Genomic DNA, 27057 nt, shown 5'->3' on the forward strand with positions numbered 1-27057 from the left:
TAACAATCAGTTGCACATTTAATTGTCCCTCTTTAAATGCTAAGTCCTTATACCATTTTGTAATCGATACATCTCCTATCTTACATAATTCAAACCTCGCTGAGATTATGGGCCAGCTCCATTCTTCCTTCTGAATTATTAACAACTTATTGACTAAATTCCTTATTTGAAGATATGCGTAGAAATCCTTGCTAGGTAAATCAAATTTGCATCTAACCGTTTCAAATGTTTTTATCTGCGGTATGGCCAGATTAAAATTAATAATTTGAATAATATATCTCAATCCCTTCCTTTTCCATCTGTGAAACACAGCTGATTTTAGTGCTTCTTGAAATGGGGGGTAACCTATTATTGGTAAATAATTAGATACAGCATATTCCACCTTAAGATTTTTGCAATACTGCTGCCATGCTTTATTAACTTCCATGACTGACCTGTAGTTTTTTAACCTCCTTTGCTATGTCTTTTCCTCTTGTATGCAAAAGCGCTATTAGCGAAAATGGTTTTACTATCCCCTTTTCTAATGCTTTGGCTGTATAATATTCTTCATCTGTTAACCATTCAGCTGCTATTTTGGTCAGACACGCTATATTATATTTGTCTAAATCTGGGAGAGCCAATCCTCCGCATTCTCTCGGATATGATAATATTTTAAGTGATAATCTCTTCCTTTTTCCACCCCATAAAAATTCTGTCATCTTTTTATTAAAGGTTTTAATATCCAATTTCTTTATGAGAAGAGGAAGATTCTGCAGTTTATATAATTTTTTTTGGGAATGCAATCATCTTTATTAGACCAATTTTCCCTGATAATGCCAGCGGTAAGTGTTTCCAAACATTAAGCTGATCGTATATCTTTTGAAAAATTGGCTTAAAGTTCAAGTCGTACCATAAACTTGGATTCTTATTTAGAATAATACCCAAATATGTAATCTGATCTACAACTTTAAATGGACTCTCCCCCGTCGATTCCCCTTTCCTGTCTAGCCATAATAACTCTGTTTTGTTAATATTTACCTTATATAACGAGAATGTACTATATCCTTCTATGATTCCCATTAGTCTCGGAATATTCTGCTTGGTCTTTCTTAAGAATATTAATACGTCATCTGCATATAATAATATTTTTTCCTCTATACCTTTACATAATACTCCCTGCAGGTCCTGCCGTATTTTAATTGGTAACGGTTCGATAGATAAATTGAATAAAAGGGGCGAGAGTGGGCAGCCTTGCCTAGTGCCTCTTTCCAATCTGATTTCTGGAGATTCTATTCCGTTTACGGAAATCAACGATAAAGGATTTTTATAGATTGCTTTAATATAATTCAGAAAGGATCCCAAAAAGCAAAATTTAGTTAGAGAAGTAAATAGGTGATCCCATTGTACAGCATCAAACGCTTTTTCTGCATCTATCGTTATTAAGCTGCATCTTGATTTAATTAATATAGGCCTAGATTTAGAGTTTTGTCGGTAACGACCCGCGTAGCTAACGCCGGCTTTTTTCTGGCCGCACCATAAAAATAACTCTGGTATTGAGAGTCCACAAAAAGGCTGCGTTAGGCTCCAAAAAAGGAGCATAGAGCATTTTTAACGCAGCTTCAACTCTCGATACCAGAGTTGCTTACGCAAGCGGCCAGCCTCAAAAACGTGCTCGTGCACGATTCCCCCATAGGAAACAATGGGGCTGTTTGAACTGAAAAAAAACCTAACACCTGCAAAAAAGCCACGTTCAGCTCCTAACGCAGCCCCATTGTTTGCTATGGGGAAACACTTCCTACGTCTGCACCTAACACCCTAACATGTACCCCAAGTCTAAACACCCCTAACCTTACACTTATTAACCCCTAATCTGCCGCCCCCGCTATCGCTGACCCCTGCATATTATTTTTAACCCCTAATCTGCCGCTCCGTAAACCGCCGCTACTTACATTATCCTTATGTACCCCTAATCTGCTGCCCCTAACACCGCCGACCCCTATATTATATTTATTAACCCCTAATCTGCCCCCCACAACGTCGCCTCCACCTGCCTACACTTATTAACCCCAATCTGCACCGCTACTATAATAAAGTTATTAACCCCTAATCCGCATCACTAACCCTATAATAAAAAGTATTAACCCCTAATCTGCCCTCCCTAACATCGCCAACACCTAACTTCAAACATTAACCCCTAATCTGCCGACCGGAGCTCACCGCTACTATAATAAATGTATTAACCCCTTCAGCCCCCCGCTTGGGCTTGGATCAGGACATCGGAGGAGCTTAGTGTTAGGTTTATTTAAGGGGGGTTTGGGTTAGATTAGGGGTATGTGGGTGGTGGGTTGTAATGTTGGGGGGGGGTATTGTATGTTTTTTTTTACAGGCAAAAGAGCTGAATTTCTTGGGGCATGCCCCGCAAAGGGCCCTGTTCAGGGCTGGTAAGGTAAAAGAGCTTTGAAATGTAGTAATTTAGAATAGGGTAGGGCATTTTGTTATTTTGGGGGTCTATTTTATTAGGGGGCTTAGAGTAGGTGTAATTAGTTTAAAATTGTTGTAATATTTTTCTTATGTTTGTAAATATTTTTTTATTTTTTGTAACTTAGTTCTTTTTTATTTTTTGTACTTTAGATAGTTTATTTCATTGTAGTTATTTGTAGGAATTGTATTTAATTTATTTATTGATAGTGTAGTGTTAGGTTTAATTGTAGGCATTTTATTTAATTAATTTAATGATAGTATAGTGTTAGGTTTAATTGTAACTTAGGTTAGGATTTATTTTACAGGTAATTTTGTAATTATTTTAACTAGGTAACTATTAAATAGTTCTTAACTATTTAATAGCTATTGTACATGGTTAAAATAATTACAAAGTTGCCTGTAAAATAAATATTAATCCTAAAATAGCTACAATGTAATTATAATTTATATTGTAGCTATATTAGGATTTATTTTACAGGTAAGTATTTAGCTTTAAATAGGAATAATTTATTTAATAAGAGTTAATTAATTTCGTTAGATTAAAATTATATTTAATTTAGGGGGGTGTTAGTGTTAGGGTTAGACTTAGCTTTAGGGGTTAATACATTTATTAGAATAGCGGTGAGCTCCGGTCGGCAGATTAGGGGTTAATAATTGAAGTTAGGTGTTGGCGATGTTAGGGAGGGCAGATTAGGGGTTAATACTATTTATTATAGGGTTAGTGAGGCGGATTAGGGGTTAATAAGTGTAGGCAGGTGGAGGCGACGTTGTGGGGGGCAGATTAGGGGTTAATAAATATAATATAGGGGTCGGCAGTGTTAGGGGCAGCAGATTAGGGGTACATAGCTATAATGTAGGTGGCGGCGCTTTGCGGTCGGCAGATTAGGGGTTAATTATTGTAGGTAGCTGGCGGCGACGTTGTGGGGGGCAGATTAGGGGTTAATAAATATAATACAGGGGTCGGCGGTGTTAGGGGCAGCAGATTAGGGGTACATAAGTATAACGTAGGTGGCGGTCGGCAGATTAGGGGTTAAAAAAATTTAATCGAGTGGCGGCGATGTGGGGGGGCCTCAGTTTAGGGGTACATAGGTAGTTTATGGGTGTTAGTGTACTTTAGAGTACAGTAGTTAAGAGCTTTATGAACCGGCGTTAGCCCAAAAAGCTCTTAACTACTGACTTTTTTCCTGCGGCTGGAGTTTTGTCGTTAGATGTCTAACGCTCACTTCAGACACGACTCTAAATACCGGAGTTAGAAAGATCCCATTGAAAAGATAGGATACGCAATTGACGTAAGGGGATCTGCGGTATGGAAAAGTTGCGGCTGAAAAGTGAGCGTTAGACCCTATTTTGAGTGACTCCAAATACCGGAGTTAGCCTAAAACCAGCGTTAGGAGCCTCTAACGCTGGTTTTCACTGCTAACGCCAAACTCCAAATCTAGGCCATAATCTTTCAGTTTGGTTCCTAAAATATTCTATAATAATGCATACTTTACGTAAATTTACAACTGAACTTCGACCATTCATAAAACCCACCTGATTGGGATGAATAATTTTGCTTAAAGATTTTTTAAGTCTTTCCGCTACAATTGATGCTAAAATTTTATAGTCTGCATTTAGCAGGGATATAGGTCTATAAGATTCTGGCTTTTCGGGATCCCTACCTTTCTTATAAATCATTATTGTAACTGCTTTTGAAAAGTTACTTGACATTGCCCCATTTTCTATATAATAAAAATTGAATAACTTTGTCATGCATGGTACAATTTCTTTATTTAATATTTTTATAAAACTCTGCTGGAAGTTGGTCTGGCCCCGGAGCTTTATTTAGTTTAATCTTATTAATAGTTGCCTCCACTTTCTCTTCTGTGATTGGTTGATAAATATACTCCATTTTGTCTAATGATAGACTTGGAGTGGCTATACTGTCCCAAAAAAGCTCTTTGTTAGATCTATCTATCTCACATGTGCTGTAGAATTTTCGAAAAACTTGATGAAAGATCTCATTAATATCTGCAGAGTCATGTATATACTTATCTTCTACTTTTATTGAGTGAATAATATTCAATTTATTCTCAGACTTTACAATTTTAGCTAGATAACTGCCTGTTTTATTCCCAAATTTTAAGTATTTTGCCTTATATTTTAAATCTTCTCTCACAGATTCTTGAAGGAGGAATGTATCCCTTTCTTGTTTCGCCTGTATATATCTAGACCAATTATTTTTGGAGGTGTTTTGGAGATATCTATTATACGCATTTGTTAATTGCGCGATTAGTTGTTCCTCCCTCTTCTTCCTCTTTTTTTAAATCGTACCATATAACTGACTATTTCACCCCTTAATACCGCTTTTGCTGTTTCCCAAATTTCTATGCGATTCTCGTACTCTTTTTTCAGATTAAGGAAAACATTCCATTTTTCTTTCAACATTGCTATAAAAGAAGCATGTTTCAACATATATTTGGGGAAGTAAAAAGAATTCCACTTAGGGAATTTAATATTAAGCTTATCCATATAAATTTCTAATGTTATGGGTGCATGGTCTGATATTGTGAATTCTTTAATATCAGCTTTGAGGTTTTCCTTTAATATAGTCTCTGCAATTAAAAAATAATCAATCCTAGATAATGATAACAATTATTTAGATAGGCATGTATATTTATTGGAATCTGGATACAGGGTCCTCCAGATATCGTATAATTTAAGTGTTTTTTTAAATGTATGTAGTATTTTCATTTCTTTTGCTATTCTGTAATCCTTCTCCCTTCCCTTTGAGCTTTTCCTGTCTATTGGAAACCTAGACGTCAGATTGAAATCTCCAGCAATTATTAGATTATCATCAACATAATTTAACAGAAGAGCCTGTAACCTGCCCCAAAATTCCAAATCCAACATATTTGGCCCTTAAATATTACATAACGTAAATATCTTTTTTTTTATTTCAATTTTAACAATTAGATATTGTGCGTTTTCATCTACTTTAACTTCCAATATATTGTATTCAAGATTTTTATTTAATAAGATGGCCACTCCCTTTTCCCTTTCGGTACATGGCGTGGCCACTACTTCTTTTACCCAACTGGTTTTTAATTTAACTAATTCTGATGAGGATAGTCTGACTTCTTGAAGGAAGGCGATATCTGATTTTAATTTTTTAAAATACTTAAGATTTGTCTTTCTTTTGATTGGTGAGAGGATTCCCCCAACATTCCATGACGTGAGGTGTATTATATTCTTTAGACTAAAAGCCATGTATATATTCTGGAATTACTACCTATATCTTAATGTGCAGAGAATATTCTTTACTATATACCATGAATACTTTATATGTCCTGTTAAAATATAAAATAACTGAATGAGAACGAAAAGAAGAGAGAGAGGGAGAGAAACATTTTTTTAATAAAAAAACACAAAGAGAATAAAAACCTTAGCACCCTCTGCAGGGAAATTATTAATTGCCACATTCTTTCTGTAAAAATTGCCTCGCATCATCACTGTCTTGAAAAGATTTAAAGCCTGTTTTCCCTGCTACCTTGAGTGTTGCCAGGTATATCACAAAAGCCTGTAGACCTTTCTGAATGGATTGAGAACATAATTGAGACATTATCTTCCTTTTATTCGACGTTTCTATAGAAAAATCCTGAAATATTAGTACTTTTCTTTCATCCACAATCAGCGGTTCAGAAAGCTTTTTATAATGTTTCAAAATTTCTGTTTTGTCCTTATAGTTCAGAAATTTTACTATAACTGGTCTTGAAGGATATCTGTTAGGAGGCAATTCTTCCAAGTTCTGTCTACTGGTGCCTATTCTGTGTACTCGCTCAGCTTTTATTTCCAAACCTTCTTTTTGGATACCTAAGCACCTTGGTATTTCTTTGGTAATTAATATCTCTAAATCTTGTTTTGCGTATTTTTCGGGTATACCAATAAATCTTAAATTATTCCTTCTTGCTCAATCTTCTGCCATATCAGCTCTATCTTGTAATCTTGAGATTTTATCGTTAAGTGTATCGATCAGATTACTTTTAGCGTTCATCTGGTCCTCTAGCTCGGAGATACGATTTTCTGCCTCTCCTACTCTCATATTAAATTGTTTTACTCATTTGTCACCACTGATAAGTCCAACCTTATTTTATCAAATTGTGGCATTAATAAGGCTGATATCTGTGTAATTAATAATTGTGTATCTATATTTGCGTGTTGCAGGCTTGTGTTCTCCGAGTACTCTGAGACTTGTTCAGTTATATTTTTATTCCTGTTTCTCTCTCTGTTTTTAGCAGCTATTGTTACTGGTGACTTTTAAATTGTGAACAAAATTTTCCATTAGTATAATAAATTTCCAAAAAAAAAAAAAAAAAAAAGGAGGAAACCCCTTGGGGTGACTAAGCTTGACTTGGATTGTGTATAATAAAAATTGTGTTCAGGTTGAGTGAAACAAAATTGTGCTTGGATTAAGTGCAGTGTGGAAAAAAAAATAATAATAATTTTCCCTTTTTTCTCCCTTTTCCTTCTTTTCCCTTTTTTTATTGTTTAAGGTCCCTTATGGACTATACTGTGCTCAAAACAAGTGAAAAATAACTGTGTTCTAATTAAGTGCTGTAGGTGCAAAGAAAAACAAATGCAGTGCTAGTGCTAATACCTTAAGAAAAAAAAGAAAAAAACCTATTAACAAGATTAGAGATATTACTGTCTATCTAATTAACTAGACTTAATCTAAGATATTCTGAAATAGACATTGAATTATATATATTTCCCTTACTTTCAAACTGTTTTGGGCAGGTCCAGATCTCTTTCTAACTGCAATTCAGCCCTGATAAATATCGATGCGGCTAATATTTAATAATAAACTGCAACTATCAGTTCTAGTCTACAAAAGTATCTAAAGCATGACTGTAATCCTAGTTTATTAAATACACATCTCACATTAGAGCTTATCTTAAATTTTTCTCATAAAGGTTTAAAGCTACATCTTTTTCTGGTTTACACTTATAGGAATGCTCTAACTTCACTCAAACTGAATTGATATATTTTACCCCCAAAGTCCTGGGGATTGACCTTTTGCTTTTCTAATATTCTATACTGTATTCCTTCAGATCTTTTGTATCTGTACATATCATATCACTTATGACATATGGATAACAATTCTGGTAATACATTTATTTATGTTAAAGACTGAGGCTTAAAAAGTTCTCAAAATACAAGCCTTAAATCATCTTCTTCACTGGGTTGTTTGACTCGCTGCAAATCCAACACCTCTATAATAGAGTCCCAAACAAGTAAGCTACATGTTCTGAGTAATTGTTATCTGTATCTCAATTGACCTTTAACAATAACATAGAAAAATACTATTGTATCATCGGGAATACTGTTGATCCGTACACACTTTAGTGTTTGATTCCTTCCTGCGCATATTACAGGACAGTCCTCTAGACTATAATTGTATGCTTCTTTACTGGAACTTAGTGGGTGATATATACCTTTGTGTAGTTTCACTACTGCTTTTTACAGCTTTTTGCAACTTTTTACAGGGACAGCAAACAGCAACTAAGGGTCTGAAATTTCTCTCTTGAGGATATCTCTTTGGAGTGTCAGTATCTTCACTGGGCTATTGCTTTGTGTTCATATCTTACCCCCAGACTTATTTGACTAGACACTCTGACTAGGCCCCCTTTTTATGTCTCTCTCCACTCTGTTGCAGGAGTAAGTTAACACAGGCGGATCAACAGCCTGACTGTTCTATGCTTATCTCAAGTTCTTGTCTGCATACGCAGAGATAGCTTGCATCAGTCTTATTCCCCTGTAACTACTGCTGCTCCTGTGCTACACTAAGCATACCAGACTTATCGCAATACAATTTTATATGACCAACACCAATTACCAACAGATATTTTCCTCTTCACTGCGTGAAGCCCCAGGGAGAAAAATAACAGCGAGATTGTCTTTGCTGCCTTTAAAAGAATTACCAAGCTTCCTTTATTCTACTGAGTGCACTTCTGCAGATTCAATTTTTTCTGCAGACTTATATCTCCCCTTAATTGTATGGTTTCTTTCTCAGTGCAGGGAATATATTGGCAACATTATGACAGGACTTCTCAAATAATATCTGTGCTCTTTTCAGTAATTAAATCCAAACCTTGACACACCTTCTTGGATATCAATGCCTCCGGATTCCTTTACTGTTTTTCCACACTCTATGTCACTATTAAACAGTTTCTCTTAATCCAGACTAGACCACCCATCAATGAGCAGGGGAAATAACAGGGAACTTATATGTGAAGACAGCTTCTATGCGTTGCGTGCATCTTTATCCTAGACGTAAGTCCAGCGACTTAAGAAAGTGCTGCTCCTGCCAGGGAGCTCTTGAGGCTTGTCAGGCTTCGGTGTGGTACAGCTGTTTACTCTCCGTCACGTACCATTGCAGGCATTAACTGCTAACACCCGACTGGAGATGACTTTGTGTCAAGCGTAGTATGGTACTCTTGCCCGGCTCTATTTTGGCCTGGGGCCTGTGACTCGGGCTGGAACTCCTTGGATCGTGCACTTAATTTGCGCGCTTCCAACGTTATCGCCCACCGGAAGCCCATAACACAGAATTTTATATGAAACCTCAAATTGTTCCCTTTTTAGCTATACCTTCAATTTACTACAGATGGGGCCACTCTAGGACCCCTGACAACTTGGAAAATAGTTATTAGAAGGTAGAAAGCATATGTATGAAGGAGTCAGGGTAAGGTAATTATTTATATGGATAGGAGCAAAGTTTCATTCTTATTGGACTTAACATAATCGAGTACTTGAAGCAAGATAATAAAAAGACTATATATCAGGATACCACTATGATCTCAGAATTATGGTTGAATGCTGTCACTTTCAGTTACTGCAAACCATCCAATTAGTAACATTAATTCAGTAGCAGATCTTATTACTTGGGTATGGGCCCTATACCAAAATAGCGTGTTGTTTACAGTATAGGAAGCGACAAACAGAACATTTCTAATATATTGGTAATGCCTAAAGCAATGTAGCCTAGGGCTGGGTTACTGGCAACAAGCAGGTTATATTCATAGAACAGTAAAGGGCAGGAACTAAAACAGAATAGTCGTAGTATTAACATGTAGGGCTGATAATAGAACCTTCCCATCTGCAACATATGGATAGCAGGAATTAAGGAATAATTTCATTTCTGGGTATTGCATTAGTAGAGATCTAAAATCATATCCTATGCCAGCCCTGATACTTCCTAAATTTATAATTTCACTAATGGTATAACCCCAGCCTCCTCCAAATTCTATTGTCTGTTTTTTTTCACTTATCTCACCCTGAATTAAATTTTCCCAATTGGCCTTCTGACTATCTTTGATCGTGTCAGTAAATAATGTATTACAATCAGCTGAACTCTCTGTCCAATAAATTTAACAATGCTATGGGGTAGCATTGCAGGATTAGATAGCAATATTGTAACATCTGTTCACATCTTCATCTTCTTCTTTTCTAATATTATACTATACACCACTAGTATCAAGAGCACATATATACTTTTTCCAAATGAAAAAACCTAAGTAGGACAAAGGGAGGGAAATAAAAAAGACCTTCCATACTCTCTCAAATCTGTCCCCAGTCTCCCCCGTCCCTCTCCCCCTGCGCCGCACCACCCGAGTCATAGAGCCATTCACCTCTTAATCTACAGTTTTCTATATAAGTTGTATTTTGAAAGGTTTTAATTACTTGTCTCTGCTCCTCTTGATGTAGAGTTTTCAACCACTTCCCCCATTTATCGAAAAACCGTGCAATATTAACTTCAAGATAAAACAAGGTATCTTGTAGTTCTATGAGAAATTGTTTATGAATGCATTCCTTTAGGGCTGCAAAAGATGGTGGTCTGGCATTCTTACAGCCTTTTGGAATAAGATTCATGCCTATTAGAATTACCATTGTTACAAATTTCCTCCACTTAGAGTCTTTCCCATCATATTTAAAAAAAAAAATCTGTTCTGCCTGTATAGTAATTTGGGACTCGTATATCTTATTTATCCAAAAATTTACCATTACCCAAATTTTTTGTATCTTGGGGCATAGCCAAAAGCTATGTACCAGGTCTGTTCTGCTTTGTCTACATTTTGTACAATAAGTTCCTTCCCCCTCACCTCCCCACTTGGCTACTATCTCTGGTGTAATATATGCCATACACAATATCTTTATATGTTGTTCTCGCATGGGAATAACTAGTGATGTCTCTTCTACCCTTTCCACACTTTTCAATATAGTTTGTTCTTTAAGATTCGTGAAGAACATTTCTCTCCATTTTACAACCCCTCTATCAAGAAAATTTTTATAGTCTATATTATTAACTATATTATATAGGAGTGATATGGAGTATTTACCATTTTAATGGCATTAATCACTGGTGCCAATGGTGCAAGGTCCCATTTATCACCTTGTGACCGTATTAATTTCAAACAATAATGTCTAATTTGTAAGAATGAGTAAAAATGTTTATTTGTCAGTGAGAATTTACTTTTAATTACCTCGAAATCCTCAACCTTAATAGTGACCTGATCCCTATTTAGCAATTGGACAATTTTAGGTAGTCCCTTATCTCGCCATTGTGCGAAGATTTTGGAAGAGAGGCCCTGTTTAAATTCATACCCCTAGATTTAGAGTTCTGCGTTAGCCGTCAAAACCAGCGTATAGGGCTTCTAACGCTGGTTTTTACCGCCCGCTGGTATTTAGAGTTCACTTACCGACACTCCAAAATCTCCGAACGCACAAATCTCTACCGACAGCTCAGACCCAGGAGTTAACATCTACCGACAAAATAACCATCCACGATTCACACAACAAATATTACACAAAGTACACTTACACTCATACAAACACTACACTATATTTATTTTTCATATGTAATATTTTTTCATCAAAATAGAAAGGATCAAAGTTGCGAGATCTCGGGTGTTAGAAAAAAACCCAACACAAATCTATTTTGCCATTGACTTACATTGACAGACGGGAAAAGACACTCATATAGCTACATCTAACTAATGATATTATCACAAACATACACTCATCGATGCATGCAAACAATATACACCACATTACATACACAAATAATTTTTTTATTATGAAATGAGCACGATTTAGCTACTTTTTCACACAAGACCATGACGTCACTTTACGCTCAAAACCAGTCTTGGATATTATTTACACACAAATTTTGAGCCTCCATTGACTTCTATGGGAAGACGTGCTCGTGCACGCGACAGACAGATTTACCTAACGCACGCAAAAAGCGTAGACAGAAAAACTCTAAATACCAGCGCTAGAATTCGGAAAATAACTCATGCTTTTCTGCGTTAGCCCCAGCTATGACAAATAGATCAAGATATGGCTATTTCCCTATGGTGGACTTATGGAGTTTACTTATGGAAAATTCACAACAACATTAAATTGTTTCATACTTTAACATTACATCAACTACAAATCCACATCACTAGTAAGAAACATTTTCCACAATTACATCACATTTAAACGGACACAAAAATAATTGAAACATTTCAGGATTCACAAACAGTAGACAATGGGAAACACCTCTCGTTTACCTTTATTATTGCATTTCATTTATGCAACTCATATGCTTGCAGCAACAGCATATCTACATAGGCTTAACACATGATCAGTCATGGATGCACATACATTACATTCACTGTGCATTCAAATGATGGGGGAAAAACACATTACATTCTCTCTAGGAATCACGAAACAGAAAATAGGGATTTTACTGTAAATTTAACATCATGATTCGATCACAATAAACCATTAGGAATTACGTACAATAAGAACATCATTACAACAGATTACAGCTGTCATTTTATGGGAAGGAACAACAATGCTAGACCGCTATATAGAAGTCAGCATACAGGAAGTGCAAAATTATTAGGCAAGTTGTATTTTTGAGGATTAATTTTATTATTGAACAACAACCATGTTCTCAATGAACCCAAAAAACTCATTAATATCAAAGCTGAATAGTTTTGGAAGTAGTTTTTAGTTTGTTTTTAGTTATAGCTATTTTAGGGGGATATCTGTGTGTGCAGGTGACTATTACTGTGCATAATTATTAGGCAACTTAACAAAAAACAAATATATACCCATTTCAATTATTTATTTTTACCAGTGAAACCAATATAACATCTCAACATTCACAAATATACATTTCTGACATTCAAAAACAAAACAAAAACAAATCAATGACCAATATAGCCACCTTTCTTTGCAAGGACACTCAAAAGCCTGCCATCCATGGATTCTGTCAGTGTTTTGATCTGTTCACCATCAACATTGCGTGCAGCAGCAACCACAGCCTCCCAGACACTGTTCAGAGAGGTGTACTGTTTTCCCTCCTTGTAAATCTCACATTTGATGATGGCCCACAGGTTCTCAATGGGGTTCAGATCAGGTGAACAAGGAGGCCATGTCATTAGATTTTCTTCTTTTATACCCTTTCTTGCCAGCCACGCTGTGGAGTACTTGGACGCGTGTGATGGAGCATTGTCCTGCATGAAAATCATGTTTTTCTTGAAGGATGCAGACTTCTTCCTGTACCACTGCTTGAAGAAGGTGTCTTCCAGAAACTGGCAGTAGGACTGGGAGTTGAGCTTGACTCCATCCTCAACCCGAAAAGGCCCCACAAGCTCATCTTTGATGATACCAGCTCAAACCAGTACTCCACCTCCACCTTGCTGGCATCTGAGTCGGACTGGAGCTCTCTGCCCTTTACCAATCCAGCCACAGGCCCATCCATCTGGCCCATCAAGACTCACTCTCATTTCATCAGTCCATAAAACTTTAGAAAAATCAGTCTTGAGATATTTCTTGGCCCAGTCTTGACGTTTCAGCTTGTGTGTCTTGTTCAGTGGTGGTCGTCTTTCAGCCTTTCTTACCTTGGCCATGTCTCTGAGTATTGCACACCTTGTGCTTTTGGGCACTCCAGTGATGTTGCAGCTCTGAAATATGGCCAAACTGGTGGCAAGCGGCATCTTGGCAGGTGCACGCTTGACTTTTCTCAGTTCATGGGCAGTTATTTTGCGCCTTGGTTTTTCCACACACTTCTTGCGACCCTGTTGACTATTTTGAATGAAACGCTTGATTGTTCGATGATCACGCTTCAGAAGCTTTGCAATTTTAAGAGTGCTGCATCCCTCTGCAAGATATCTCACTATTTTTTACTTTTCTGAGCCTGTCAAGTCCTTCTTTTGACCCATTTTGCCAAAGGAAAGGAAGTTGCCTAATAATTATCCACACCTGATATAGGTTCTTGATGTCATTAGACCACACCCCTTCTCATTACAGAGATGCACATCGCCTAATATGCTTAATTGGTAGTAGGCTTTCGAGCCTATACAGCTTGGAGTAAGACAACATGCATAAAGAGGATGATGTGGTCAAAATACTCATTTGCCTAATAATTCTGCACTCCCTGTATGTGGGACACAATCACAATATATACGTATATGTACATAACACGCATCACGCAACCACAAAGCACACATTTATATTTTAATCAGCACACAATAACAATGTAGTCAAATACAACAACACAATGAGGATTTCATAACTATACAGGCAGGTTAATAATATGATGACGTCCTTAGAAGATTCAACCATACACATTGCAGCTTTACGACTGTACCGCCCCTTTCATAAATTTAGCACCCAATACAACATATACGTAAACAACAGTTTGGAACATCATTATTATGGCGATTTTAAAGGGATGCGTACTAAATATTGTCAGCTCGCAAATCACTTATATATACAATACTACAGATGACAGACGGAAGTTCTGAATTATTATGCCGATTTTAATGGGACGCATACAATATTGACATCTCGCCAATCACTTATATATACAATACTACAGATGACAGCCGGAAGTTCTTCAGTATTAGTGCGATTTTAATGGGACGCATACAATATTGACATCTCGCCAATCACTTATATATACAATACTACAGATGACAGCCGGAAGTTCTTCAGTATTAGTGCGATTTTAATGGGACGCATACAATATTGACATCTCGCCAATCACTTATATATACAATACTACAGATGACAGCCGGAAGTTCTTCAGTATTAGTGCGATTTTAAAGGGACGCATACAATATTTACATCTCACAAATCACTTATATATACAAGACTACAGATGGCAGCAGGAAGATCTTCAGTATTATTGCGATTTTAAAGGGACGTGTACAATATTGACATCTCGCTAATCACTTATATATACAATACTACAGATGACAGACGGAAGTTCCTCAGTATTAGTGCAATTTTAATGGGACGTGTACAATATTGACATCTCGCTAATCACTTATATATACAATACTACAGATGAGAGATGGAAGTTCCTCAGTATTAGTGCGATTTTAATGGGACGTGTACAATATTGACATCTCGCTAATCACTTATATATACAATACTAAAGATGGCAGCTGTTACTTTATCGTTTACAAACAATATTGCAGCAACATTGATCGATCACATTCTATGCACATTATACACAACTATGCACTTTCATTCATGTTAGCGCGGACGTGTGCTTTTTACTATAAGATCGCGTTTAATAAATATTTATTACGCATATGAACAAACATTACAAACATGCACTGTATGTGTTATATTTTACACTTTCACATTGAGATTCATTGGGGGAAAACAACATTTCAGCAAACACCTAAAAAAACGCCCACTTTGAAAGCATTCGCGCCGCTCACATACAAACAAGTGAATACAATTAGCAATCATTACAAACTCACTACCATTGGACTAATTGCACTATAAATCCCCCAAACAACATGGCCAAAGCGTCCATGGTGATCGACATTGTATCAATTCGCTTCTGTGTTTTTGCATACCTTGTTACTCCTTGCGCTGTGTTTGCTTTGCTGTTTGGCTTCGTGCTGCTAAGCTTGGCAAATATGGATGACGATGATCTGGTAGACGCTGCTGGTGGTGCTGTTGGCCAAGTAGCGGTTGATAGAATCAGGCAGCCTCGGCGGCTCCGAGTGAGACAAAGGGCTCGTCTGGTTCGAGGTCCTCGTGTATACAGGTAAGACCCACCTTGGAAAACATGAGCGACTTCGAGGTTTATGACAAGTATCGGCTCAATCGCAAACAGCTCATTGGCCTTTACGATGTTCTTAGACCTCATCTGGAGCCACGTATAAGAATAAGGACTGCTGTCCCTTGCATCACTAAGATGCTAAGTTGTCTATACGTCCTGGCCTCCGGGAGTTTTCAATCAGGAGAGATGTACATGCATGGCCTGTCTCAAGGTACATTCTCTGGGGAGTTTGATAACTTTCTGGATGCCATGGTACGTATCAGTAAGCACTACATAGGATTCCCACAGAATGATGGTGATTGGAGGCGCCTGAAGCGGGAATTCTTTGCTATTGCTGAATTGCCCAATGTCTTGGGAGCGATTGATTGTACCCACATTGCGCTGCGTGCTCCAGCTGATGACTTGCCCTTCCGAAATCGCAAACATTTTCATAGCCTCAACGTGCAGTATGTTTGTGACGCACAGATGAGGATTATGCAGGTGTGTGCGAATTTTGGGGGGCTTGTCATGATGCCCGCATCCTCTCTCTGTCCTCCGTGTGGCAGCAGTTTGAGGAAAGACAAATGCCCCCTGAGTATTTGTGCACAACATGGTTAATTAGTTAGACAATTGCCACTGTAGTCTTAAACTGTTAGTGTAATGTGCAGCTATAGGATGCAATTTAACCATTTATTTCTCTTTCCGCAAATGTCTAGTTTTAGCTCAAAACAGATATTTAGTATGTCTTACCTTAAATGTGCAGCTTGAAAATGCAATTTAACCATTTTTTTTTTTATTTTAGCAAAGGTCTGGTTTATGCGAAATACGCATATGTAGCATGTCTTAGCTGAAATGCTCAGATAGCAAATGCAATTTAACCATGTCATTGTCTATTTCCGCAAATGTCTAGTTTTAGCTCAAAGCAGATATGTAGCATGTTTTAGCTTAAATGGGCAGCTTGAAAATGCAATTTAACCATTTAGTTTGTATTTTAGCAAAGGTCTGGTTTATGCGAAATACGCATATGTAGCATGTCTTAGCTGAAATGCTCAGATAGAGAATAAGATTGAACTAGATTTTTTTTTTAATTTAAACATTTGTTATTGGATTATCGTGTACACAAAAATATTTGTTTAATATACCTACATTTTTGTGGATTAAATTTTAATTTTGTTCTGTTCATAATTTATAGGTAATTCTGGTTACATGAGCCAGCCTTGGCTCATTACGTCGTTAGGTAACCCTACTGATGAGGCTCAGGAGCGCTACAATAGGGCGCACAAGAAAACTAGGGCTGTGGTCGAGAGAATGTTTGGGCTCCTCAAAATGAGATTCCGGTGCCTTGACAGGTCGGGAGGAGCCCTCAGAAGGTGGCTAAGATCGTTATAGCCTGTAGCGTCCTGCATAATATTGCACAGCGGGCTGGGATGCTGCAGGCCGTCCAATCGCCCCGAAACCTCCTCAGAGATGAGGAGAACGATCCTATTCTAGAGGGGCCATTCCGGGACGAGGGGCTCAATGTCAGAGCAGACATCATCAACCGCCACTTCAGACGGTAAATAATAGAAGTTAGATTGGAGTATTGTCAATAGATGTGAACTCTAGGGAAATGACAAGTAGAGAATTGTGCAAACATGTTAGGATTGTTCATCAAATGATAACAATTTATTTAATTTATTAATATAGGTGATGCTCTGGTCATTGGGTCCTGTAGCAAGTCTTTGCCACCTGGTTTTTAAAGACAACATCAGCTGGTAAGAATAAATGTATGGACTGTGGCTGGCAGGAACTTTTCACAAAAATACATCATATGGCATCCATTTTACAAAACTAGTATTTAGTTTACACATTACTTAAAATTTAAATACTCAGAAAGGGATCCTCTAGCATGACTATCCTCTAGCATGACTATGGTTCAAAGTTAGATTCAAAGTCACATATTAGAGGTTCGTTCTGCTCAATATGACTCATCTTCACACTTGATTGATAGAACATAACACAAGATGCTACACACGCTTAGTAAGCTAGTGACAGAAATTGATTCAGAAATGGGGGGTGGGAGAGGGGTACAGATCTGATTCACACACTTGTAATAATATTTTTAATAACACTTTTTCTGCCATTAGGGAGATGACTTCATCTAAAGACTGAAAGTGAAGAATTCGAAGACTGAAAGTGAAGAATTCCCAGACTGAAAGTGAAGAATCCAAGATTGAAAGTGAAGAATACCAATGGGATCATGTCTGGCATTGTCTTTCAAATGTGCTGACCTTGAAAACCATACAAAGACACATTCACATGGTAAGTGGCAACTATTTGATGGATTAAGGCTGTGGAGGCATCCTATTGGAGACACTTAGATTATTTTTATTTTTTTTAGATGGTATTTCACAGTCCTCTATTTTGGAAATGATGAATAAGACACCTATTGAAGATAAACTGTTTCCTAGAGAATTGACTTTCAAAGACCATGCATAATCCAGGTTGGTTTGCCCAATGCATGCTAGTTAAGAATCACAGGAAGAAGAATGTAAAATATTTTGAAAAGATACATGTCCTATATTAGAATATTTGTAGCTTACATACATTACCCCTACTTTGTGATACAGAAGAATCCAATTATGAACAATCAGACAAAGGAATACATATTATAGTTGATATAGAGGTATTTGAATGGACATGAAATATTACATTTATGTTCAGCATACATATATGTATTAATATTTTAAATGTTATATGCATTATTTGGTATAATTTGAAATGCTGATATTTAAATGTAATATTGATTACACAATATAATGGTATTTTAACTGATGGATAGGTATAGATTTTTATTTTTTTTTATATTCCAAAATATATTTGTAAATTTTTTTAAAAAGTTAGAGCATAGACACAAGATGATTTTAAATTTATTTTATTTAATGAATATTTTACGATATGTGTGTATCAAATAACTAATGTATTTTTTTTATTTTTTTTTTCAGATTTTCATCTGTGATGAATTACACTTGTTCTATTTTTTGATTTAAAAAAAAATCATAAAAAAAAATATATTTCTTTCGAATAATAAACCTTTTATTATTTTTATAAAAGACCATCTTTTTAACAGATTATAATAAATATCCATATAATCTGTCAATTAAAAAATGTGTTGACTCCCATGACTGGTAGTTGTCTATTTGACAAGCACATGCATAATATCAAATTAGGCATCATGTATTGAATTAATTATTGAAAATCCACTTATTCAGAGAATGTTAAAGTCAAGTAGCTTTTATACATTAATTTTGGATTGAAATCCATCGATGCTTTTATTGTGTAATTTATAGATGTTACAATTTAAACATATTTTCGGATATGTAGTCAGAATTCGACATAACAACTTTGTTATTTTCACTTTTAAGAAGTGAAAGTGGTTCACTTACATTAAAGTGACAGTGTGGTTGAATTTTAAATTGGTTTATAAGATCTTGTATCTTCCTTAGGTATACAAAAACATTATTTACATAAATCTAGCTTTAAAAATCATGAAATGGTAAGTCATTTAACTTCATATTTTGCACAAGCTAGTTATTGGATGCCATATTGATTGTTTTTCTGTTCTAGTGGAGTCATTTGAAGGGTCATTTAACTATAGCTAGTTTGTGATATAATTTCACATAATCATTTATCTTCGCTCTTGGTTAGATATCACATATCTATATGTATTTTCATTCCCCTTTAGTTTATTTCTACAATGTTAAATCAACATATTCCTAATGGTTTGGTCCTTAAAGGGACATTCCAAAAATATATTGTGTATTTAATTTTAAACCATACAAATAAATTATTTAAATATTTTGAATGTACTATTTAATTACATTCAGTCTTTAAATATACTTTGAAAAAGATATATCAATGCACATGTCTTAGACAATGACATAAGGCATCTATGTGCAACCAACAATCAGCATCAAAATAGCCTATGTAGCTATGTTTTTAATCTAAGAATATATATATTTAACCTTTTAACGCCGTTATGCCGTTCTATTCCGTCATATTTACACTGGGCTTTAAAGCCGTTATGACGGAATAGAACGTCATATCAAACGGCTGTCCTGAAGCCTTCTGCGCTTCAAGGACTTGATCGCGGTCTGGAGGGCGTTCCTAGGGTTGTAGGGACGCCCCCCAGATGCGATCCAATAATTGAAATCTCGCGATCGTATGCACGATCGCGTAGTTTCAATTTGTCTACATCGGAACAGGTGTTCCGATGTAGACACTTTAACCCTGTCACGAAAGGGTTAAAAGCTAATGAGAGAATAAAACAAAATATGAAGTTAATTTAATATTCTATTAGCCATCGAAATACGTAAAGAACATATAGCTTAATGTCCCTTTAAGCTGAAGACGGCGAAATCCAGCCATTAGAATATATATTTCCTTCACAGTGGGGAAAACAATCCAAAAGCTAATCTAAATATGCTTTAGTCACATGTTATACTAAGTTTGAGAAAGGAAGGTGCATAGGTTTATGATCTTTCAAGCATTATTGGGAAATGTCTCCTTAAAGGGACATGAAATCAAAATATCCTTAAAGGGAGACTGATCAAAAATTTTATATTTTTGAATTCAGAAAGAGCATGCAATTTTAAGCAACTTTATAATTGACTCCTATTATCAATTTTTCTTTGTTCTCTTGCTAACATTATTTGAAAAAGAAGGCATCTAATGGTTTTTGTTTGAGTACTCTGGACAGCACTTTTTATTGTTGGATTAATTTATCCAACAATCAGCAAGGACAACCCAGGTTGGTCACCAAAAATGGGCCGGCATCTAAACTTAAATTCTTGCATTTCAAATAAAGATACCAAGAGAATGATGAAAGTTGGATAATAGGAGTAAATTAGAAAGTTGCTTGAAATTTAATGCTCAATCTGAATCACCAAAGAAACATTTTGTGTACAGTGTCCCTTTAAGAGATTTAAAGCGTGTCTTTTACTTCTCTTATCTCATTATCTTGACATACTTTGCTTGAAAAGCATATCGAGATAGGCTCAGTAGATGAAGATTGGGGGATGCACAGAGATGCCTTATGTGATTGGCTCAACCATGTGCATTGAAATTTCTTCTGTTAAGGATATCTAAATAAAAAGATAAATTGAGTTACATTTTAAAGTCAAAACATTTTTGATCTCTACAGATCATTTGATACAATTGTTTGGTTGTAATGTCTCTTTAAAAATAAAGACGCCATTGCACAATAACATATATGATCAGTTCAGACAAATACAAGCTCGAGGTTTATTTAATAATAACAAACAAACCTGTAGTTTAACATTTATAAACAGATTATCCAAGTGACGGACATTATAACCAGAAATTGCACATTCTGAAATGTTGCGTGGGAAACGTATCTTGAAACACGAGATTTGCATCTTTAAACATTCTAGTCTAATGTCACGCAATAGCACACAATCGATGTGCATTATAAATAAATTTAATAGAGCAATGTCAGTACTTCACAATAAGTCACGAAATTGATTTTATGAACAATAAATACATACAATGTTAAATGTGTATTAATCCAACGTATTTGTATTAAAGAAACAGACCAATATTAAACCGAGAAATGTCTACAACATTTAATAATGTGACAGTATTAGATTTTAACGAGAATTTAAACATTAATATTTAACGGATCACGTATATTAAATCTGCGTCACACATATCCGCATGACAGGCCCATGAGTTACAAATAAGTCTACATAAAAAATGTAGTAACAGCACCACCAGGAGGTATGTGTATGGAAGTTACTAAGATATGAAACATTAAGGAACGGCCAATCAGAGTTCATCACACAAACACAGCTTGAGTCAGGATGGTCTCGCAGACATGATAACAATATTTAAAACTTTTATCCAATCAGATGTACAGATAACATGTCCCATGGTGCATCTCATGTTTACTTCACCATATAAAAGTCCATTACACGTTGCCATCTTTGTCAGTTCTCTAATGCCTGCTGGTATACAGTATATATATCTTTAATATATTAAATATACAACGCGGCAGGCATGACACCTCCCAGGTTTGACAAGCAGGAGAGCGCTGCACTGGTCCACGCCGTCCAGATGTTTTATCCGCAGCTGTTTGGGAACCAGAAGAGGTCGACAGATGCGAATGTTAAGAAGGTCCTCTGGGAGTCCATCACCAATAAGGTTCAATTGGTGTTGGGCTTCCAGAGGAGCCAGGATCAGATCATGCGGAGGTTCGGAGATATGAGGTTGCGTCTGCACAAGAAAGTCGACCTCATAAAGGAGTGGGTACAAGCCCGTCGCAGGGATGGCCGCAAAATTAAACCCGCACGGAAACTCTACCTACTCCCTTATGAGGTGACTTTATGCAAGCTCCTCAATCTCTGTATCCCCAAAAGATTTAGATCCTCTCCATCCTCGGCCTCTTCTTCTTCCCTCACAGCTGCTGGATCCAAAACTCAGGACCCGGGGTCCAGTGCAGCTGCTTCTCCGTCCGTTGGCCTGAGAGGAGTAGAAAAAGAGGCTCAACAAGGTAAATATCCTACTTTATATAATATATTAATATTTTAAAATAATTTTAATAAATGTGTAGATAGTCATATATTTAACCTATATAGATCTCACAACATACGCTAGATATGATGTTTAGATATCTGATTTTAGAATCGTCACACATGAAATATGAATAATGTTTCTTGCGTTATCCAGAATATGCGTCACAGAGTGAAAATGTAATTGCGCATCCGTGATATCCTGAGCATCCGCAATTTCATACGTTGACTCTCTAATCATAAGCCAGTTATGAATATTATTTGTTATTGTTCAATATTAACAAATATACAATTTCAATCTCTTAATACACCCAATTGAAAATATATCATAATTTTTTATGAAATGATACTCATCACACTAATGTATCCAAATTAATTCTGATTCACGGATGTGCAATTCCGCATAGAATCATTGCGTAATGATCACGAAACATAGAATTGCGCACACACGTGAACATGGGTTTGCTGTTACTGTCATTGCTTTACACATGTTGGTCAAATGTATACGTTAATTAGTATATATGGGAAGAATACAGTATCCTTATTTATAATCTTCTACATTATACAAAATATACTAGCAAGATCAAAAGAATAAACAAGGAAATATAGATATCAATTGATGAGAATGTAAAAATTAAAGAAATGAATTAAAGCTACAGTCAACAACATAAAGTTTGGAAAAAAAGAATACAGGATCTATTTCATGATACATTAATTGATGAAACAATTAACTCATGTGAATAAAAATATATTCTTATTTATTAAATGTAAATGTATTTTTATCTTTTTTATATACATGTCCTGATTATTATTAATGATATCCAATCCTCATTGAATATTTTACAGATATGGATGTTGGTGCTGGACCCTCGGGCCAGGGTTCTCAAGACTATGGTATGTCTCATTTTAATAGCAATTTGTCTTTGAAACATGTACACAACATTACATAACATAATACATTCACATTTGTCGAAATTTATATGGATACTCTAATTATCTTTTGTGTTTATTTCAAATTAAAATTTAAAAAAAAAATGTTTTAACCAAATTGATGTCAGTGTCCCTTTAATAATCAATTGATTCATTCCTCCTTACATTGTTTGGATGAAACAATATTGATATCTAAATGACATATTCAGTCTTGGACTTACTTTATAGATATAAGCATACCCTAACAGCACCATGATTACATATTTGGATGAATAACTTCTGATTTGCATTGTGATCAGTTGCACAAATGGATCGATATGATACATGGCTTTGGTTTGATTTATCACCCATTTTAAATTAAAATGTTGTTTGGGTGTATTCGTCAAAACATTGATTAATGGGTATATTTAGATATGCAATATAATCATATGAGATGATTTGTGTGTCTAATATAGTCAGAAATTCAACATATGTTAAAGACATCTTTTTATTCTGAATCACCTTGATTCACTCATGCATTTATTCTTCAGATTAGTGCTCTATTGTTCTCAGTTCTAAGTATAATTGTTGAAAAAATCGATAATGATGTGACTTAGTGATGTCCAAACTGTGATCACTAATAGATATCTATATCATTCATAGATCTAGTTCTTGTTGGGAGCCCGGGGGGATCCAGTACAGACTTGGAAATTGTTTCCAAGCATTCTGGTAAGTCCATTGACTCATTCATATGTCATTGAAGGTGTATTTGTAATATATATTATGATCATGATTCTGATGAAGCATTACATTTGACTCAAACATATAATTTAGTACTATGATTATATCTCAAATTTATTTAAATATTGAAAGATTAATATCTCAAAGCTTCTTAGTCTACACCTTTGTTGTTCAGAAGATGGATAACATATGTTTGTTGTTCTTTTAAATTGTGTAAACAATCATGAAGTGATACACACATGAGAACTCTCAAATGTTGCATGTACTCTTATTTCTTTTGTAAGGTGTATCCAGTCCACGGATTCATCCTTTACTTGTGGGATATTCTCCTTCCCTACAGGAAGTGGCAAAGAGAGCACACAGCAGAGCTGTCTATATAGCTCCCCCTCTAGCTCCACCCCCCAGTCATTCTCTCTGCCGGCTCTAAGCAATAGGGTCTCTCTCAGGAGGGTAAAGTGAATGTGGTGTTAGAATTGTAGTTTTTATTTTCTACAAGCAAAAGTTTATTTTAAATGGTACCGGTGTGTACTATTTACTCTCTAGCAGAAAAGAGATGAAGATTTCTGCAGGGAGGAAGATGATTTTAGCATGTTGTAACTAAAATCCACTGCTGTTCCCACAAAGGACTGAGGAGTACAAGAAAACTTCAGTTGGGGGGAACGGTTTGTAGGTTAGGCTGCAATAAGGTATGTTCAGTCATTTATTTCTAGACAAGACTGTGATAATGCTGGAAAAGACTGATAAGATCCCCATGAGGGAAGGGTAAGCTGTATTCAGAGACTATGGAATTGCTAGCTTACATTACAGGGCTAATTTTTGCTGGTTGACACTATTTAATGAAAATATTTCTGACGGAGGTCAGAAAGTTAAAACTCTTAACTACTTGCCGAGCTCTTCATTCCATTCCTCGGCCATCTGTAGCTCAGTGCATGGAGACAATCGGATTAATGGTAGCGGTAATGGACATAGTCCCTTTTGCACGGATACATCTCAGACCACTGCAACAATGCATGCTCAGACAGTGGAATGGGGATTATGCAGATTTGTCTCCTCAATTACAGTTGTACCAGGGGACCAGAGATTCTCTTCTCTGGTGGTTGTCTCTGGATCACCTGTCTCAGGGAATGTGTTTCCGCAGACCAGAGTGGATCATCGTAACGACCAACGCCAGTCTGTTGGGCTGGGGTGCAGTCTGGGACTCCCTGAAAGCTCAGGGCTTATGGTCTCGGGAAGAAGCTCTTCTCCCGATAAACATTCTGGAACTGAGGGCGATATTCAACGCGCTTCGGGCATGGCCTCAGCTTGCTGCGGCCAAATTCATCAGATTTCAGTCGGACAACATCACGACTGTAGCTTATGTCAATCATCAAGGGGGAACAAAGAGTTCCTTAGCTATGATGGAAGTAACCAAAATAATCAGGTGGGCGGAGGATCACTCTTGCTACCTCTCAGCAATTCACATCCCAGGAGTAGACAACTGGGAGGCGGATTTTCTAAGTCGTCAGACTTTTCCCCCGGGGGAGTGGGAACTCCACCCGGAGGTATTTGCCCAGCTGACTCAGCTATGGGGCACTCCGGAATTGGATCTGATGGCGTCCCGTCAGAACACCAAGCTTCCTCTTTACGGGTCCAGGTCCTGGGATCCCCAGGCGGTGCTGATAGATGCTCTAGCAGCGCCTTGGTCCTTCAATCTGGCCTATGTTTTTCCACCGTTTCCTCTCCTCCCTCGTCTGGTTGCCAGAATCAAACAGGAGAGGGCTTCGGTGATTCTAATACCGCCTGCGTGGCCATGCAGGACTTGGTATGCAGAAATAGTGGTCATGTCAACTGTGCCACCATGGACACTGCCAATGAGGCAGGACCTTCTAATACAGGGTCCTTTCAAACATCCAAATCTAATTTCTCTGAGTCTGACTGCTTGGAGATTGAATGCCTGATTCTATCAAAGCATGGTTTCTCTGAGTCGGTTATTGATAACCTGATTCAGGCTAGAAAGCCTGTCACCAGGAAAATCTACCATAAGATTTGGCGAAAATATATTTTTTGGTGCGAATCCAAGGGTTACTCATGGAGTAAGGTTAGGATTCCCAGGATTTTGTCTTTTCTCCAAGAGGGATTGGAGAAAGGATTATCAGCTAGTTCCTTAAAGGGACAGATATCTGCTTTGTCTATTCTTTTTCACAAACGTCTGGCAGAGGTACCAGACGTTCAAACGTTTAGTCAGGCTTTAGTCAGAATCAAGCCTGTTTATAGACCTGTGGCTCCGCCATGGAGTCTGAATTTAGTTCTTTCAGTTTTGCAAGGGGTTCCGTTTGAACCTTTACATTCCATAGATATTAAGCTTTTATCTTGGAAAGATTTGTTTTTGATAGCTATCTCTTCTGCTAGAAGAGTTTCAGAGTTATCTGCTTTACAGTGTGATTCACCTTACCTGGTGTTCCATGCAGATAAGGTAGTTTTACGTACCAAACCCGGTTTTCTTCCTAAGGTTGTGTCTAATAGGAATATTAACCAGGAAATTGTTGTTCCTTCTCTGTGTCCTAATCCTTCGTCAAAGGAGGAACGTCTGTTACACAATCTTGATGTGGTTCGTGCTTTAAAGTTCTATCTACATGCAACTAAGGATTTCAGACAAACAACTTCTTTGTTTGTTATCTATTCAGGTAAGAGGAGAGGTCAGAAGGCGACCGCTACCTATCTTTCCTTTTGGCTGAAAAGCACCATCCGTTTGGCCTATGAGACCTCCTGAAACAATTACTGCTCATTCTACCAGAGCAGTGGCTTCCACATGGGCTTTTAAAAATGAAGCTTCGGTTGAACAGATTTGTAAGGCAGCGACTTGGTCTTCGCTGCATACTTTTTCTAAATTTTACAAATTCGATACTTTTGCTTCTTCGGAGGCTATTTTTGGGAGAAAGGTTTTACAAGCAGTGGTGCCTTCCGTTTAAGGTACCTGTCTTGTTCCCTCCCTTCATCCGTGTCCTAAAGCTTTGGTATTGGTATGCCACAAGTAAAAGGATGAATCCATGGACTGGATACACCTTACAAGAGAAAAACAGAATTTATGCTTACCTGATAAATTACTTTCTCTTGTGGTGTATCCAGTCCACGGCCCACCCTGTCGTTTTCAGACAGGTGGTTTTTATTTTTAAAACTACAGTCACCACTGCACCCTATGGTTTCTCCTTTTTCTACCTAACCTTCGGTCGAATGACTGGGGGGTGGAGCTAGAGGGGGAGCTATATGGACAGCTCTGCTGTGTGCTCTCTTTGCCACTTCCTG

The sequence above is a fragment of the Bombina bombina genome, chromosome 4 (assembly GCF_027579735.1).
Source record: "Bombina bombina isolate aBomBom1 chromosome 4, aBomBom1.pri, whole genome shotgun sequence".
In the NCBI taxonomy this organism is placed as follows: Eukaryota; Metazoa; Chordata; class Amphibia; order Anura; family Bombinatoridae; genus Bombina; species Bombina bombina.